Source organism: Giraffa tippelskirchi, chromosome 5 (genome assembly GCF_054371585.1).
Source record: "Giraffa tippelskirchi isolate mGirTip1 chromosome 5, T2T-mGirTip1v1.2.pri, whole genome shotgun sequence".
In the NCBI taxonomy this organism is placed as follows: Eukaryota; Metazoa; Chordata; class Mammalia; order Artiodactyla; family Giraffidae; genus Giraffa; species Giraffa tippelskirchi.
Window position 1 is genome coordinate 184,938,136 of NC_137279.1, and position 17,116 is coordinate 184,955,251.

A 17,116-nucleotide genomic window follows, 5' to 3' on the forward strand; every position below is an offset into this window, starting at 1 on the left:
TCAATAGGTTTCTTTTTTCATGGGTCCTGACAAAGTGATTCTAAAGTATCTATGGAAGAATAAAGGCAAAGGGCAAAAAAATATTGCCAAAGAAGAATAAGGTGGAGCACTAATTTTATCAATTATCATTATGACACTCTAGCAATCAAGACTGAATGTCCCTTGGTTAGGAGCAGACAGAACAGGGGAGGAGACTCAGATTAGCCCTTACACATCCTGAAGTGCTCTTGTTTGCTCATTTATCTGCCTCTCCTGATTGGAGTGTAAGCTCTCCGAGGTCTGACTTTCGCTGACTCGTTCACCCCAGCACCTAGACACAGACTGGCAGACTGCAAGGACATTCGTGCATAGGAATTAAGGGTTAAAAATATAACCCTATATGTGAGACAGAATAAGAGTCACAGATGCATAGAACAGTCTTATGGACTCTGAGGGAGAAGGTGAGGGTGGGACGTTCTGGAAGAATAGCATTGAAACATGTATATTATCATATGTGAAACAGAACACCTGTCCAGGTTCGATGCATGAGACAAATGCTCAGGACTGGGGCAATGGGATGACCCAGAGGGATGGGATGGGGAGGGAGGTGGGAGGGGGGTTCAGGATGGGGAACACATGTAAACCCATGGCTGATTCATGTCAATGTATGGCAAAAACCACTACAATATTGTAAAGTAATTAGCCCCCAACTAAAATAAATAAATTTATTAAAAAAAAAAAAAAGGCCAATTGGAAGTTGACTGCCTGAGATTAGTTAGAGGCACTGACTTGTCCTTTGAGAGCATCATCCTAAAGGGGGGCGTTAACTTGCTTTTAAAAATCACTGAAGACACAACATTGTAAAGCAATTATACGTCAGTTTAAAAAAAATTCAGCTACCAAAAAAAAAATCACTGAAGACTTCACCTTTCTGACTGAAAGGAGAGTTATATAGAATAACAAGGGGCCTGTTTTTGCAGGATGTGGGTAACAGCACAGAATAGGTTTAAAAAAGCTAACCAAATTCAAGCTGAAGAAAGAATAAGTTTAAATCGAGTCGTTTTTCCTGGAGATTATTGCAATTGTAAGGGTAATGCTGCTTCTCAGAATGTTAGCTTTACTTGGTTGTCATGGATGTGACAGTGTATGGCCCATCATTAATCAGGATAAGGAATTATAGATCTGGGTGCTATTACCCTAGGTTTGTTTGTAAAGTGGATTTCTTTGCAGGAAGCACTGACCTGTGACCATGTGATGTTTGGATTACGCTTCAGAGCAGGGGATGGCTTGCCAAAGGCCCTTGCGGTTTATCACCGATTTTATTTTCTACAATTGAATTTTGAATTTTGAGGTCCAATCAATTTGAGCTCTTTCCAAGGATAATTTTGTTATACCCACAGAATGGCTTGAATTTAGTTTCATGAGAGTAAGTCTGCATGTGGTTTAGGTTTTAAAAATTAATTCTTATTGGAAACATTTCATTATTCTGTAATGTATTTGCTTTGGTGATAGCAATCATAAGGCCAGAACTGCTTGCTCACAAATGGGATTGTTATTGGATTTCCTTGTGCCTGGATTGATGGATGATGAAGAAGACACATCTGTAGTATGAAGCTCTTTTGGGTGGTGATTTTGGGTACAATCTCCATGGAATCCAAAACTGTGATACACAGAAGTAGAGAATTTAGTTCATGTCCCTGAGTGTAACTGACTTGAATGCGTTCAGCCAGAATGTGTGCTTATGAGGAATTAAAGGATCAGCAATTTACAAATGCTGCCATTATAATCGGATTTGAAAAAGAAATGATAGAACCTGCTGAGTGATGTGAGGTGATGGGGAATGCATCTTTTGATAGGAACCCAAATGCCTAGGGCTTTCTGTAACGTGAAATGTAATGGGTATGCAGGGCTGAGTGGAAAGCCTTCAATTCCAAGATAAAAATTAAAAAAAATAATTGTAATAACTGCCACTTATTTTGCATTAATCATGTGTCAGACAATTGACTAGAAATTTGTCTGCATTATTTCATTTAATCTCCTAAGAATCTTTACGTGGTAGGTTACACGGGGTTGTCAGTTGTCTGTGTGGCATCACGGCCACCTGCTGCCAGGTGTTTTTTTCATTGCAGAGGAGAAACTGAGACCTCCATTTCCCGGAATGCCCTTCCCCACATGGTTCCTGGTTTGAGGTGGCCACAAAAGATGCTCGTGGGAGGTTTGGAAAGTGGGGAAGACAGGTTGATACATAGAGAGAAGTTTAGAAGCACCTTCCAGATGAGCTTCTGAGATTCATTTGCTTCCCACTTGCAGCCTGAGAAGGGAATTGAGATTCTGCAAGCTGCGAGGCATGGCCAAAAGAAGAAAAAAAAACCCCAGCTTTTTACTTGGAATATATAGAGTGGCTTCCATGTTTTTCATTGGACACTAATACATAAGTGTCATTCTTATTTCTGTTTGTCAGATGAGTAAACAGATTTAGAGAAGTCAATTTCCCAAGTGTACACAGAAAAAGGCAGATGGGAATTTAAACCCTAGGCTGCCTGATGCAAGATCTCCATCACTATATTCTGTCATTTCTGAGCATAACCTGGAGAACCAGGCACTTGGACTCTACTCATGACCTTATACATGCAGTGCTGGCTCTCTCCCAGACCACTAACCCCCTGTGTTAACTATCAGCGTGGATGTCCCTCTTAGAGGCAGACTCTGCTGTTTGCTGATCCACTTAAACTGCGTGGACACTAGCCAACTCTGGCTACTCTTCCCTGTTGGAGGTGTAGGGAACTTCCAGGGATTCCTTAACTTGTGAGTGAAAACAAGGAATGTATTTTCACACCCTGCCTTCCTTGTGAAAAGTGAAAGTGAAGGTGTTAGTCACTCAGTTGTGTCCAACTCTTTGAGACCCTATCGACTGTAGTCCGCCAGTCTTCTCTGTTCATGGAATTCTTCAGGGAGGAATACTGGAGTGGGTAGCCATCCCTTCTCCAGGGGATCTTCCAGACCCAGGGATTGAAGTCAGGTCTTCCACATTGCAGGCGGAGTCTTTACTGTCTGAGTCACCAGGGAAGAGGGTAGATTTGTGCACTGATGATTTTCAGTTCAGTTCAGTTCATTTCAGTTGAGTTCAGTGGCTCAGTCATGTCCGACACTTTGTGACCCCATGGACTGCAGCACGCCAGGCCTCCCTGTCCATCACCAACTCCTGGATTTTACTCAAACTCATGTTCTTTGAGTCGGTGATGCCATCCAACCATCTCATCCTCTATCATCCCCTTCTCCTCCCGGCTTCGATCTTTCCCACCATCAGGGTCTTTTCCAATGAGTCAGCTCTTTGCATCAGGTGGCCAAAGTATTAGAGTTTCAGCTTCAACATCAGTCCTTCCAATGATGGTTTTAGGCACAACTAAAATTATTTATCATAAGTGTCCACTTGCAGGTCACAAAACAGAATATTAATATTGGTTACAGCATTGGTAGTGGAGTGGGGACTGGGAAAGCTGTAATTTATAAACCTTTCTATTATCTATTTCAATTGTCACAATAAGCATATATTCTTTTAACCTTTTGAAAAACATTCCATAAAAAGCCCTGAAAATCAAAGGATAGGTCCGCTTTGATATGATGGCATGTAGCATGATATATGCAGGAGTGGCCCTAAGTTGACAACAGACATCCACAATGTCACACAGTGTGTTAAGGGATGGCTCAGGACCTTTTGTATATGGTGGCACGTGGAAGAGCAGTGGTTCAAAAAGTTTTGTTTAGTTACATGGTGGATGCTATATTTTAATACCTGTTCAATACCCAGTTGAAGACTAGAATATGCAGTTGAATGTATGTGTCTGAAGCTCAGGGAAGAGGGCCTGCCTGGTGATATACATACAAGAGCCATCAGCAAATGATAAAGCCGTGAGACTACGTGAAATATTTCAGTCAACTTTCATGAGGTTATGCTGCAGTAAAAAACAACCCCTAAATTTCAGTGGTTCGTAAACAACACGTGTTTGTGTTCCCCTCTCTTTACCTCTTATCTGCAGGTCAGATGTCTTGTCTCTGTTCTGTCTTGATCTGCATATCTCCTTCATTCTGGCAACTGGGCTGAAGGAGCAGCCTCTGTCTAGGACTTGTGGTCCTTAGAGAGGAGGAAGAGAGCAAAGGCCGACAATGTAGTAGCACTAGAAGGTCTGTTCAGGTGTGGCCCTCGTCACTAATTGGTTTCATCAGAAAAAGGGTTGAATATTATGTGCGTGCCCCTTTCCCTCCAACATTCACATCTTCACCCTCTACCACCATGTCCTCCAATACACACCTATCTGCGACCTTAATTAAGTGGTCCAGGGACATGATGTATGAACTGTCGTGATGACTTTGGAGAGGGAGCATGTCTCCCTGTGTGTGGGGCACATGTGACCACATCCTTCCCTCTCCTGTGTGTTAGCTGCGGGATCCTCAGGCCGCTTCCAACCATCCTTCCTCAGGCACATGGAGGTCCTCTCCTGCCTAGATCTTGAGCTTCCTCCCCTGATTTTCTAGACAATGCCACTGCTGGAGATTCTAGGTTTGGGGGAATGGAATGGGAGGGGGGGAGCAGGCATCCCAGATGGAGCAGATAAAGAAAACCATCTGCACCGAATCCCCAAAGAGTAAGGAAGAAAAGATGGTCCATCACCAGGAGAACAATAAAGAAGTAACAACAAATGTGTGATTGTGTACCGAGTGCCGTGTCCTTGAGGGTGGACGGTGAGGGCCACCAGCAAGGGGAGGGGGCAGCTTTTTTTGTGGGAGGGGAAGATGGCGGCAAGGAGAAAAGCCAGAGATGAAGCCCGCAATGTGGGTGGAGACTCTGCGACAGAACAGGGTCACTGAGGCACAGAGGAAGCCGGACAATGCAACACTGACGAAGAACAGAGACTGAGACGAGATGAGATGGAGACACGGAGAAGTGGGAGTGTCGGAGAGCACAAGAAAGGCAGCTGGAGGGAGAATCACAGAGCTTTTCTTCCATGGGCTTTCACTGCAGAGGCTGGAGCCCTGGCAGATGCTTTGAGGGACTGCCCCAGGTGGGTGTCAGTCAGTGGGTGTTGGCAGGACAAGCCTGATCAATAGATGTGGGCACAGGCCAAGGGCCAGCTGGAAGGTGCCAGTCGGTACATTCCAGCCAACAAGGGTCAGTCAGTAACTATCAGCCTTTGATTCAATTAAACAATTTAAGAAACAGACTGATCCGTCCTGGGACACAAGCACAGTGCTGGGTGTTGGGGGATGGGAAGAGTAGATGAGGCAGAGCTCAGGATTTCACAGGGGAGGTGAAGGCAGCATGGTGAATAAAATACCCCACTTAGCATTTTCTGGGTAAGTGCTGAACCTAGTGTCTCAGCATGGATCGCCTACCTGAGGCCTCCCAGCCCCCAGGAGGTAGGTATCCGTATCCCCATCTTCCAGAGGAAGAAACTGAGGCTCAGACAGGTGAAGTTAGTACCTAACAGAGATGGGGTTTGCACCCAACTCCTTTGACCTTCCAAAAGTGCCGCACTGGCCCGAGTGCATTGCCATGTCTCTGATCAGCAAGGGGAATTGAACAGGGGCAGATGCATGGGTGTGCTGTTTATCTGATGGGGTGTCACTGGGGGAAGTGAGAAGAACAGGCAGGATGGCAGCCCAGGAGAGGGGACAGCCAGGGCAAAGGCCAGGTGTGTTCCAGGCTTAGCTTGTATGTTCCCTACGCAGTTCCTGGGATTAGCCTTTTGAAAGGATCCTGGCTTCTTCTGGTGGAGAGTGGTATTTAGGAGCCAAGATCTAGATGCTTGGTGTGCTAATTGCCATGAGAGTTTCTTTGCTTCTAAGCCCTCTCAGCAGACAGAGCTTGGAGATGGAGGTGAGTATCTTTATATACAAATACCTACATGAATATATGTATCAGTATACACACACTTCTCTACTTCTGTATTCATAGCTATATTTATCTATTTATTATAAACTCGGAGTTTATCCTGATACCTCCGACACATCAGGGTTCATTCCAGCCTCTCTCTTTTTCATATCCAACATTTTAGCAGATGTGATATGAATCATCCACAGTGGCTTCATGTGCTAGGGTGAGATCGGTCCTTCCAGGATCAAGGCTGCCAGGGCAAGCAGTTCGAGCTTCTAGAAATGACCATGCTGTGAATGGCATGAGGGACCTGATACTCATCTGGGGCATCCAGTAGAAGCCAGTGACGTCTGTAAACTGGTTCTGAGACCTGACTTGAGGACCCGACACCTTGTTTTCAGTTCAGAGAGAAGGGATCTGAGAGGACAGTCTGCTGTTGCTGGGGGCTATTAGGAAGCCCAGGGAATCTCACCCACATGGGGAGGACAAACATGGGCTTATTCACTATTCATTAGCAGGAACTGGGCCAGAGAAAGCCTTCAAGCTCTCTTCTGCACAGAGCTAACTGGAGATGGCCAGGCACCTGCCCATTACCCTCAGTCTCTCCCACTGCAGCCCCATGGCAGAGTCAGACCACAGGGCTGGCACTGCCACCTACCAGGAGCCTTGGCAGCATACTGGCTGCAGCTTTGCCTGCTCCCCCAGAAGGCAGAGAAGGATCTGCCTGGTGTCAGGAGCCTAGGAGCCCATCATGTTCATGTTATTATGAAGCTCTTCTTCAGAACCACACACCCCTGCACCGCCTCTATACCCTCAGGTTGAAGTTTAACTTTGAGCATTTGCAAATACTTGGGGAATGAATACCCCAAGAAATACCCAAGATGTAGGAAGAAGGGGAAAGCCAGACAGGTCACATTTCTATGTATCCAGCTCTGAATCCAATCTGATTCTTGTTGCCTTTGGAAAAAGTCCCTGTTATCCTTCAGCATCTGGACTCTGCACAGGACTGGTTCAGATGATGCAGGGCACTCTTGTCACTCATCAGTTCAGTTCAGTCACTAAGTCATCTCCAACTCTTTGAGAATCCATGGACTGCAGCACACCAGGCTTCCTTGTCCATCACCAACCCCCAGAACTTGCTCAAACTCATATCCGTTGAGTCAGTGATGCGATCCAACCATCTCATCCTCTGTCATCCCCTTCTCCTTCTGCCTTCAATCTTGCCCAGCATCAGGGTCTTTTTCAATTAGTAAGTTCTTTGCATCAGGTGTGAAGAACATCAGTAAGTTCTTCAGCTTCAGCATCAGTCCTTCCAATGAATATTCATGTCTGATTTCCTTCAGGATTGACTGATTTGATCTCCTTGCTGTCCAAGGGACTCTCAAGAGTCTTCCAACATCACAGTTCAAAAGCATCAATTCTTTGGTGCTCAGCTTTCTTTATAGTCTAACTCTCACATCCATACATGACCACTGGAAAAATCACAGCTTTGACTAGATGGACCTTTGTCGGAAAAGTAATGTCTCTGCTTTTTAATATGCTGGCTAGGTTGGTCATAACTTTTCTTCCAAGGAGCAAGCATCTTTTAATTTCATGGCTGCAGTCACCATCTGCAGTGATTTTGGAGCCCAAGAAAATAAAGTCTGTCACTGTTTCCATTGTTTCCCCATCTACTAGCCATAAAGTGATGGGACCAGATGCCGTGATCTTTGTTTTCTGAATGTTGAGTTTTAAGCCAGCTTTTTCACTCTCCTCTTTCACTTTCATCAGGAGGCTCTTTGGTTCCTCTTCACTTTCTGCCATAAGGGTGGTGTCATCTGCATATTTCAGGTTATTGATATTTCTCCCCACAATCTTTTTTTTGAATTTTAAATTAGTTTATTTATCTATTTTTTAACTTTACAATATTGTATTTGTTTTCCCATACATTGACATGAATCCACCATGGGTGTACATGTGTTCCCCTTCCAGAACCCCCCTCCCACCTCCCTCCCCATCTCCCCACATTCTTGATTCCAGTTTGTGCTTCATCCAGCCTGGCATTCTACACGATGTACTCTGCATATAAGTTAAATAAGCGGGGTGACAATATACAAACTTGACATATTCATTTCCCAATTTGGAACCAGTCAGTTAGTTGTTCCATGTCTAATTCTCACTGTTGCTTCTTGACCTGCATACAGATTTCTCAGGAGGCAGGTAAGATAGTCTGGTATTCCCATCTTTTGAAGAATTTTCCACAGTTTGTTGTAATCCACACAGTTGAAGAACTTCCCTGGTGGCTCAGAAGCTAAAGAGTCTTCCTGCAATGGTGGAGACCTGGGTTCAATCCGTGGGTTGGGAAGATCTCCTGGAGAAGGAAATGGCAACCCACTCCAGTATTCTTGCCTGGAGAAGCCCATGGACAGAAGAGCCTGGTGAGCCTCAGTCCATGGGGTCGCAAAGAGTCGGACACGACTGAATGATTAACACACAGTTAAAGGCTTTAGTGTAGTCAGTGAAGCAGATGTAGATGTTTTTCTTGAACTCTCTTGCTTTTTCTATGATCCAATGGATGTTGGTAATTTGATCTCTGGTTCCTCTGCCTTTTCTAAATCCAGCATGAACATCTTGAAGTTTTAGGTTCACATATTGTTGAAGCCTAGCTTGGAGAATTTTGAGCATTACTTTGCTAGCATGTGAGATGAATGCAATTGTGTGGTAGTTTGAACATTCTTTGGCATTGCCTTTCTTTGGGATTGGAATGAAAACTGACTTTTTCCAGGCCTGTGGCCACTGCTGAGTTTTCCAAATTTGCTGGCATATTGAGTGCAGCACTTTCAAAGCATCATCTTTTAGGATTTGAAATAGCCAAGCTGGAATCCCATCACCTAGCTTTGGTCATAGTGATGTTTCCTACAGCCCACTTGACTTCACCCTCCAGGATGTCTGGCTCCAGGTGAGTAATCACAGCATCGTGGTTATCAGGAAGATCTTTTTGTATAATTCTTCTGTGTCTTCTTGCCACCTCTTCTTAATATCTTTTGCTTCTGTACCATTTCTGTCCTTTATTGTGCCCATCTTTGTGGGAAATGTACCCTTGGTATCTCTGATTTTCTTGAAGAGATCTCTTGTCTTTCCCATTCTATTGTTTTCCTCTATTTGTTTGCACTGATCACTGAGGAAGGCTTTCTTATCTCCCATTGCTATTCTTTGGAACTCTGCATTCAGATGGATATATCTTTCCCTTTCTCCTTTGCCATTTGCTTCTCTGTCACTCATTAGGCAGATAGAAATAACGATGGGAGCCCAGTGATTTGGAATGAGGACTCCCAGCGGAAAGGAGAGCTCGCTGGGGGTCTCAGCCTGGACGGAAAGGAGAGCTCGCTGGGGGTCTCAGCCTGGAAAGACTGGGCAGACCACTATCTAGGTGGTTCCAGTGCTCTGGAACATAAATTAGAAATTCCCTCTCTGGGGAAAGATGGGAGTCATTGATAGCAGGGAGCATGAGGCTGGGGGGAGGCCAGGACTGGGATGTGGGGTCCAGGGTTGGCAGGGCTGCAGGTGTGGGCCATGTGACCTCAGCTGTAATGGAGGGGGGGTGAGGTGGAGGTCCCGGGGGAGCAGGGAGCTTGGGGAGGGTGCTCAGCTCTGGTGCTGGCTTGTTTGTTTCCTGCAGCCTCTTGAAGAGCTTCCTAAATCTCCTCCCTGTCAAACCATCCCTTTTTCTTCACCGCCTTCTATCTTGTAAACACAACTTGACAGTTTCTTTTTAAGGGCTGTGGGCTTTATCTTCCACATCTTCTTGGTGAGTCCTTTTCCGAGGTCGCCTTTTCTATAGCTGAAAGTTTTTCTCTCCAGCCGAGCCCCCACTCTGCTTTCCCCGCAGGTGCAGTGTGATGTCTGTCCTCTGACATTGTTGTCCTGACCTTCCTGTGTTGACGATGGAAGCCCAGACACTGGTAAGCAGTTCTGTGTTGATCCTGTTGGAGCCTCGAGTGAGCCTCTGCAAGCTGCCTGGAGCATCAGTCCTGGGAGCCCTGATGGGGACGGCACAGGACCGCAGCTCACAAAGGTGGCCCCAGACTCTGCCTGGTGGGGCTTCATGTTTTCCATTTTAGTAAAACACACATATCTGTTATGTTTCTCTTCTTTCAGCCTGACATTCAAGGCCCAGAATAACCTGATGGTGGACTAATTTTCTAGCTCTGCCTCCCATGAACTTTCCCCTGCTCCTCCCCTTTCCACGAATGTCAAGATCCATATGCTTGGGATCTTCATGTTTCTTCACATTTCAGTTATTTGTATTCATTTTTCTTTTTAAACTAAAAAAAATTTCATGTGCTTACATATTGATTGGTTACATACTTTGGCTCTTTTGCTTTCCTTTTCCCACTTTCTTCCTGTTGAAATCCTGTTCATTCCACAAATGTCACATCTTCCAAAGAGTCTTCCCATACTTTCTTGATTATACTAGTCATCTCTTCTGGGCTCCATGGTTCTTTTTTTTTTTACTTTATTTTTTTAATTGGAGGAAAATTGCTTTACAACGTTGTGTTGGTTTCTGCCATACAGCAATGCACATCAGCGAAAATTAGACATATATCACCTCCCTCTTGAACCGCCCTCCCCTACCTCCATGGCTCGTTTAATGGAAGTGATTACTTCCTGCCCAGATGTCTGGTGCATGCTCATCTGTCCCACCAGGTTTTGGGTGCTTTCTGTGGACAAGAGGCTTCTCCGGTGGCTCAGTGGTAAAGAATCCGTTTGCCAATGCAGGAGACACAGGTTCTATCCCTGGGTTGGGAAGATCCCCTGGAGGAGGAAACGGCAACCTACTCCAGTATTCTTGCCAGGATAATCCCATAAACAGAAGAACCTGAGGGCTACAGTTCGTGGGGTCGCAAAAGAGTACTGAGCATGAATGCATGTGGACAAGGACTGTGCCATGCTTGCCTGTCTCCAGCAGGAAAAGGCCTGGCACACAGTGGAAAACAATCCAAAAAGGATTTCATTTAATCAAGCAGAATCGTTTTCTGTGGATTTCTTTTTCTTCCCAGTTTGCCCTGGGATATTAAAGCCCAGTCCTTCATAACTTGTCTGCTAGTTCTTCGCTATTCAAAGAGAGACAGGAAGTGCATTTAGAAATGCAAAATCTTGGACCCCACTCCAGGCTACAATCAGCATCTGCATTTTAATGGGACCTCCCGGTGTTTTTCCTGTGCCAACGGATCTAGCTTACTTTCCGGGGGCTGGGATGAGGTGGGGTGGGGATGGACTGCCACGTGCGGTTGTAGGGGTTACACACTCCACAAAGTTACCTGGCTGAGGGGACAAGTGAGGGCTGAAAGCCAGCCTGGGCTCCACTCACCTAGCTGTGTGCCTGAGTGGTCAGTCCAGAGAGGTGCTTCTAAAAATTCATGCCAAGGCTCTGTGCAGGTTGTGGGTGGGAGCAGGGGAGGTAGGGTGTTATGCTGCCGTTTCTGCCGAGTTCATTGTCACAGTTTTATCCCTTGTTGGTTCCCCACTCTTTTCCCCTGACAACAGCAATCTGAAAAAAAATATGCATCTTTTGTGTTCCACCCCTTCTGGCCTTTAGGCCTTCCAGTTCCTCACGTGTCACGTCTCTCCCCTCCGTAGGCCCTTTAGCAGGTTCTCCCTTCCGCCCTCTGTCTCCCGGTCTCTCTTCTTCTCGCTGCCGCCCTCCACCCGCCATCCATCTCTCACTCCTCTTCTGAGCCTTCGAGTCTCAGCTGGAATGTCACTTCCTTGGGAAAGCTTGCCCTTCCTGTCTGGATTACACCAGATCCCCGGGTTGTTTGCTGTCAGAGCTCCCTGTACCTCTTCATGGCATTTATCACCATTTGTAATCAAATAACTAATTGCATAATTAGCTGTTTCATGCCTGTCTCCGCCCTCTTCTTTGATGTAAACGTCTCAAAAACCATAGCCCCAGCTCCTTGTTTGGTAGTTTGTTCAAAGATGCTCAAAAAATATTTTTGAATGAATGCATAAGACTCTAAAAACACTAGCCAGAACTCCCTAGGTCACCCTGTCTTCTTTCCCTGTCATGGGGATTTCTGGCCCTACACCTGAGCTTGGATCCTGGTTACACTGCTATGTTAAGCTGAACTGCAGCTCTTCTGCATCCTGAAGCCATACGGCCTCAAAGTGAACAAAGAGATTGTCTGGCCCAAACCTGTTCCTGATATAAACCTAATACAGTTTCACTTTGCGCCTTCCTCTGGCACAGTCTGTGCTTCTGTTGGACCAGACAGGGGGCCGAGATGTTAATTTTCCCTACTCCCCCACCTTATGTTTCATGTATATGTAGGTAGTGCAGTGCATAGAGGACTCCAGAGCTCAACACTAGACTTGCTCTAGCCAGGGACTCTGTGACTTTGGGTAAGTTCCTCTCCTTTTCCATCTATAAAAAGGGAAGTTGGGCTAGATTAGAGATGGCAAATATGTGGCACACATGCTCTCATTCCTGCACCAGTGGCAGACAGTATTAATTGATCACTGAATTCTTTCTTGCTGACTCCAGATGAGCTTTAGAGCCTTTGAATTCTTCCTACGGCAGTGCTATGACAGCCACTACCAGTAGATCAGAGTTGGCACTTACATTGAGCTCCATTTGCCATCTGAGGACCAGATGTTCCCTAAGGTTTCCTCTCGCTCAGGCATTTGAAGATTTTGTTTCTTCCGCTGTTCTCACCAGCCTTTCTAAGAAAACCTTGTCAGCGCTCATCTCTCTGCAGAGCCTCTCTCTTCATACACCCTCTGTTACAGCCATGGGAAATACTCTTTGCTAAGCATTTCTGACATTCTTCTCCCTTCCCACATGTCATGGAAGACAGCTGCCCCACCTGTGTGCAGGCCAGTCTCAGAGGTCTCCAAACTGACCAGTGTTTCGATTCAATTCATTTGAACACACATCAAACATTTAAAGAAAATGACAAGCCCTCTCCTTTCTTCAACGCCTTCCACAAGCTTTCTGCAGATTCCTGGGGCAGGTTTTGTTCTCATGTTTACCTTTCAGTTCTGACTTTTTGCTTCCTTGACTTCTCAGTCATGCAGCTGTCAGCTCCCCTCTGTGACTGTCCCTCTGTACATTATCCCTCCCCACGCTGGACAGGGCCTCCTTTCCTGTACTCCTTTCGAAGCACCAGCTCCACAGCCCTGCTGTCATGTGAGAGACTCGATGAACCCAGGCCCACGGGTGGGAACAAGGAAACGGAGTTAGGAGAAGCCTCCCAGAGGATGTTTGCCAGAAGTGAGTCATGAAAGCTATACGGCAGTTAAGAGGTAGACAGGCCAAGGAGAGAAGAAGGATAAGGCACTGCCTCTGCAAAGGCATGGAGTCTGGAAAGAGCTCCATGAGGTCAAGAGCTCAGAGCTGCCCCAGAGCAAGAGGTAAAGTAAGAGTTGGGGCTTGAGTGATGGGCAGCGGCAGGTCTCTGGGGACCCTGGTGGGAGCTTCTGTAGCCTGTTAATCTGGGAGTGAAGGGGCTCTTTCAGGAAGATCGCTGGGCAGCCACTGCAGTGTAAGCTAGATTGGGGCAGAGAGAGAGGGTTGATGAGGAGTCCAGAGAATTATTTTTTGCTAGTCTCTGGAAGAAGTATATAGGATCTAATCAAGACCAGTGGTGGTTCCGATGAAGGCAAGAAGAACTGAAAAATGTTTAGGGAGGGAGTGTGGGTTGGATTGGGCCAACGAAGGTCAGTGGTAGGGATGAGAGCCTGAATGGTAGATGGGATTAATTTATTGATCAAACATTTATTCAGCAGTGTGTGTCGGGGTTTGGTCACGAGTTCTGGGTGGGTCCTCTGCCCAGGAGTAGAATTCCCCCATTGCCTCTGACTTGTCCCCACTAACAACTCTGAGGAGTCCCCTTGTCCACCCCTTGGTGTACACATCTGAGGAGCTGGTAGCTCCATGGTCCCACTGCCTGCTACTGGAAGCATCCAGACTGCCAGTGTGGTGGATGCCAAAATCAGAAAAAGAAAAAGTAAATTTCTCTCTTGTGATATATTAATGAGAAGTTTTCAGACCCAGATATATGCGAGTGACTGAGTGTAAATTGTCCTGGGCATTACAATGGAAAATTCAGAATCATGTTTTTCTTTTTGGTAAAACCCCAAAAATACTAGTTAGAAGAAAATTTCTCATGGAATCTGAGAGTCGCCATCCTCCCTAGTGGAGAATTGCCATAATGAGTCACAGAATGGGAACTGTCCTCTGGTTTGGGATCCCAGACTCTACTGGGTCTGGGACATGGATAGTAGGCTTTGAGTCTGCACATATCATCAGCTTCACATTCAGGACTTCCTCCCTCCCTCCTGGAAGGGGCAACAGGTCCCTCCAGAACCCTCCTTCCCCACAGTCAGCCAAGAGGGTGGGATTTAGAACTAGAGGAGATTGGAGGCTCTATAGCTTGAGTCTTAACCATTTTGAGTATTTTAGTTACTATTCTTTCATTGGCAAGTATCAGAGAGCAACTTGGCTTAAACAAAAACAGATTTTTTTTTTTTTTGCAGGGATACAGAGATCATTAACCAGGAAGCCACCAAGAGACACTGCAGTCACTCTGTGTGTCTTCTTTTCCCTGGAGCCAGAAGGTCTTTCATCTCGGAATTTCTCTGGGATTGTGCTTCATGTTTCAATCTCATTCTCTCTTGTCTGGTTTTATTTATCCCTTTGACAGATCAGATGGTTGCCCCACTGTTTCCAACTTTCTCAACAGCATGAATTATGGAATCTGCACATTACTGGGAGAACCTGATTGGCTCAGCTGAGTTATGTGGTCACTGTCGTCCAATCAGCTGTAACCAGGAAGATGAAGTCATTCCCTACAATTAATGTTGGTGTGGTCAATCATCATGGGTATCCAGAAAGGGACTCACAGTCCTCCAAAAGGCTCTAATATTCCCAACCTCAGTTTTCTCTTTTAGGAAGTGGGATGACAATTCCTACCTCGAATGAAGGGGAAAGGAGATAAGGTATGTACGCGGAAGTTCTTTGTCAGCTCTACAGCACCACATACAAATAGCCACTCTGTACCCATTTCTTTCCTGGGACCAGAGGCACATGCTTCCTCACTTTGCCACCCACCAGTGAGGGAGATGTCCAGTAGCTGGAAGAAGCAGGAGGGGCTGAATGCTTATCCTAGAGTGTAGGACTGACATTAAGCTGCATTTTGACTGGGTGCGTGCGGACGTGTATGTGAGGTGGCTCAGCTGGTCATGGTTCTGCTTGGCTAAGTGTGAGCTTTGTCTCTGCTCTAGGAGCTCTGAAAGTGGGCAACAGGGTCAGCAATGAGGACATGAGTGGAGGAAGTCAGAAAGCAAAGTCCCAAGGCAATGCCAGATTCAGGATCCATGGCTATGTCTGCATCGTGGAACAAAGAACCAAGGAACAAGCTCAGGGAAGTGCTGAGTGGTTTGTGTGTTGCTAAAGCCAGGTTTTAAAGGAGCCTTTTTTATAGGAGCCTTAAAAGATTAAGGCTCTCTCCCCCAAACACATAACACATATGTGATGAGAAAAAGGGTCCAGATCCATCCCTTTGGACTCCCAAGCAATCACATCTCATTGTCTCCTACGTGTTATTGGGAAAGGCTTTTCCTCGACTCTAGATGGTTCTTCCTGTGAAGGGAGTTCAATTAGCCTAACTCTGAGACCCTTCCCACCCATTTATTTTTCTACCCTGGGGAGATAGAATGACTCATCTTACCAACTGGTAAATTCAGGAAGGAAAACAGGGCATGCCTGTGGGGTGACTTTTCTCTCATGGAAACCATCGATTCCAGAAGAGAACCTGAGGGCCCCACCCTGCAATAAATAGTCTTGACAGGCTCAGCCTCCCACACAGATGTCTGCTCTGGTCAGCATGGTCATGACACTTAAACCCAAGATTCATTCTCCCGCCCATCTTCTCTTACATTAAGTCACATCTCCCAACTCAGCCTCTGTCAATAATACTATCGCTATTTTGATCTCGTGTCTATTTGTTTCATTAAATTTTTTTTTTCTAAGCTAAGTGAAGAAGAAGGTTGCTACTTATTGGGAATCCCTTGGAGACCCCAACACTGCAATGGTTACTAACAACATAAATAGGATAACAAAAAGATGTAACAACAATAAGGGTAATAATGGAAATAATTCCCATTTATGGAGATCTTCCTATATGCTAACATCCCTGCATGGATTACTTGGAATCCGTGGCAGTCAGCGTGAGGAGGTGGAAGTTGTCATTGTCTCCACTTTATAATTAAAGGAACTGAAGCTTGGAACTTCCCTGGTGGTCCAGTGGTTAAGAATACGCCTTCCAATGCAGGCAATGTGGGTTTGGTCCCTGGTGGTGGAACTAAGATCCCACATGCCACGGGGCAACCTGTAAGCCCTTGTGCCACAGTTACTATGCCTGCATGCTCTAGAGCTGGTGCACCTCAACAAGACAAGTCCATGTGCAGCAATTAGAGAAGAGTCTGTGCATTGCAAGGAAGACCCAATGCAGTCGAAATAAAAATTAAATAAAGAAATGGCAGCTTGGAGGCAGCTCTGAAGGTTAAGCAATGTGCCAAGTCACACAGATAGTCCATGGTAGAACCCTACTCTAGCCAAGACCAAAGCCATGCTCCTAACCACCAGGCCATACAGCCTTCTGGAGAGAAAAGATCCATGGAGATACTATCAATAAGGAAGGCTTCCCAGAGGAGGGGTGAACGGAGGCCCTGAGCTAAATCTTAAAGGACAGATAGATAAACACTCTGAGCTGTTAGTTTAGCAATTCTGTTTTGCTTTATTCATTGGCAAGTCCCAGTGGTATGTGCTCCATAACTCTTGGGTGCTTCTCCTTTGAGTTTAGATATCATATCATTTGTTTAACTTGCTGAATAAAGTAATTAGTACCTGGGAGCCTGCCCGGCTGGCAGGATATATTGGTGCAGCTGACAAAGTTTATGCCTTCAGGCTGTGCGGTGGAATTTGATTTAATTTGTCCCAAGGTTAGGGACGAAGATGGGGGATTTTGGCATCTTCTCCATCTCTGTCAAGGGTTAATTCATTGCGAGGGTGGAGGGAGGTGGCACTGGGCCGTTTCAGCGCTAATGGGACTCCAGAAACTTTCCCACTGGAGTCTGACTTGCTTTATGGAGGCAGCCGAGCAGCTCCCAAGCTCCCTTCATGGGGAGATGCTGTCTTTCAGAGTCACAGGGGCTAGATCTGTGGGAGGCGGCCCTCTCAAGCTCATGTCATTGCTATAGCCACTGCCACGGCCTTTGCCC